Raw genomic sequence first — 2,869 nt, 5'->3', positions numbered from 1 at the left:
GTGTAATTGTGTGTGCGCGTGAGCCGTTCTGTCTCTCTGTGTGTGTGTATGTATGTATGTATGTATGTATGTATGTATGTATGTATGTATGTATGTATGTATGTATGTATGTATGTATGTATGTATGATCTAAAGTCTTTTTTTTGGGGGGGGGGATTTTTGATATGTGACCCGGCACCTTTCAGGTAGTCTTTGGTGCTGTTGTTGGCTTGAGTGCGTTATTACTTTACTACAAGTGACTAACAGTGAAGATATGCGCCACCATTGTACAGTAAGGTGTCGCACATACTATCGGTCTCCAGGCATGTGACTACGTCATCGTGGTCTCCTGGGAAAAGTTCCCCCCGCATGAATTTAGATTTCACTGCGCTAGAGAAGTAGAAGTTTGTTCTACGAGGTGGCATGGTTATAGCGTTGTTCTAAATTATACGCTTCTAACTTACTATTATTATGACAGTTCAATATTATGTGGAAAAAGTGGGTAATACATCTGACTCGAACTTTGCACAGTGATTATCTTTCCTTCCTTACTTTCCATCTGTTGTTTCTGTCTGTCAGTTTACTTTCCCCAGGACGAAAGGACCATTATTTCGTCGATGAACTTCTCTTTACTCAAACAAACAAACAAACAAACAAACAAACAAACAAACAAACAAACAAACAAACAAACAAACAAACAAACATACGAGAGTGTCAAGTGTACTTGTAATATACAGACTGTATAAAGTGTTGATCACTGACCAACCACTGATAGGATGTTCGGAGCTTGTATGATTTATTGAGTTTCTTGTGTTTCCGTAGTATACATCTACAGTAGTTTCTGTTGCTGTTGCTGTTGTAACAGCCTGCAAGGTTGGCTTCATAAGCAGTACATGGGACTTGTCAAATAACAGTTGGAGGAAGGCAACACTGTTTTCCTTCACCGACTCTTTTGAATTTCTGCAAATAATTAATTGCAAATGCACTTGAAATAGTCCACATTGGTGACAACAAGATAGTCATCAAAGGCAGGTGTTTCTCTCTCTCTCTCTCTCTCTCTCTCTCTCTCTCTCTCTCTCTCTCTCTCTCTCTCTCTCTCTCTCTCTCTCTCTCTCTCTCTCTCAACTGACAACGGTGGCTCTCGTGGCCTAGAGGTTAAGGTGTTGGCCTCTCATTGAAAGGTCCCGGGTTCGAATCCGGGTAGCGACCAAAAAATTTTCTACTCTAAAATTGTCTCCTTTCACCTCCTTTCCTGCTTTCTAACAATGTTCTGTTGTCTGCTTCCATTTCCACTTTCTGCCCCCACCCCCTCACCTCCTTTGCCCCCCCTCCTCTGGGCTCCTGACTCTTTCTGCAGCCTTTCTACTGCTACTCCTTGGCTCCTCCTTACTGCTGTCTTTCTGCCACACCCCTGATCTTCTGGTTGGAAAGATCTACACCTAGCCTTTTCGGACAAGGGCGAAAAATCTCGGAGGGCCCGTGTGCAAGTTGCGCACGTTAAAGATCCCTTGGTGGTCTAAAATCGATAAGAGTAGGCTTCGGAGGCCACCCGGGCAAAATTCAAAATTTCATACCAACTGAAAATATTAGGTGTGTCCCGCGCGCTCATATGACCTTATGCAGTTGCGAGCGCCGTAAAACACTTTACCAAAAAAAAAATCCCTGACAGCACAGACCCCCTAGCAAGGACAGAAGAAATAGCCCGTCTTGCGGGAAGCTGTGACGAACCTCAACGTTCTACAACATAGATGTAAGTACAGAGATGCCCAAACCTATGACCAACAGCAACAGCTAAAATAGCACTGACATAAGTATCAACATTTTGTGTACATTTACCTGGGAATAATGGTACATACAACCGAATTAATGTCAAAACCGTACACGTTTTCCGGGATCACACAGTCAATAAAAACTTTGATAAAAAAAAAGAGTGAAGACCGTATCGTGGGACAGAAACATCACACAATTTTCAAAGATTCAATGGTCAAACTGAAAAGCTCTTTACTTATACAGAGATACCTTTTTAATACCAATAAGTCGTGAAACCTCGCAGTCACAGTAGAACATGAGAAGAGGATAAGTTCATTAAATTTGTGATAGGGCGTTTTCATAAACTCTAAATCATCACTAACAATGAAAAAAGACGACACTATCATTGATGAAGTGACAAATAAAACCCCCTATAAAAACAAAAAACAATAAATAATAATTAATAATTAATAATAATTGCATTTATTTAGCGCATGTCCATGCTCAAGAGCATGCTCTATGCGCTTTACAACTATTATTACCCCAGCAGACCCTCTGAGAACACTCAGAAACACACTCGGCTTCCGCGGAAGCATACAGTGCAAGCTGCGGATTTCACGCGCTCAAACACTATCAAACTGACAAGATCGTTCATTGTCTATAGCCGGGTACCCATTTCCACCTGGGTGAAGTGAGGAAAATTTGTGCAAAGTGCCTTTCCCAAGGACACAACGTCGGGCCCCCTGACGGGATTCGAACCCACGACCTAATGGTTGCGAGTCCGAGAGCTTAACCACTAAGCCACCGACGCCACAAATAATAACGAAAACAACAAAGAAACAAAAGCAAACGCAAAAGCAAAAGCTAAATAAAAATAAAGAAAAAACCACAATTTTGCGAAAAAACGATAAGTGTTAAGAGGACTGCCTAATAAAAATGACACAATGCAAAATGCAAAATTGAATGATATTGACACGATGTTCAACTGCGCCGAAGGAGAAGGAGATACTAGCAGCACTAGCAGATTCAGAGAAAATCAATCCAGCATGAGCGAGCCTGGGGCTGAGCGAGGCCGGAGAGAGAGAGAGAGAGAGAGAGAGAGTATACGTGTGAGTGTGTGTGTGTGTGTGTGTGTGTGTGT

Source organism: Aplysia californica, unplaced genomic scaffold (genome assembly GCF_000002075.1).
Source record: "Aplysia californica isolate F4 #8 unplaced genomic scaffold, AplCal3.0 scaffold00762, whole genome shotgun sequence".
Classification (NCBI taxonomy): Eukaryota; Metazoa; Mollusca; class Gastropoda; order Aplysiida; family Aplysiidae; genus Aplysia; species Aplysia californica.
This window is presented reverse-complemented; position numbering follows the sequence as displayed.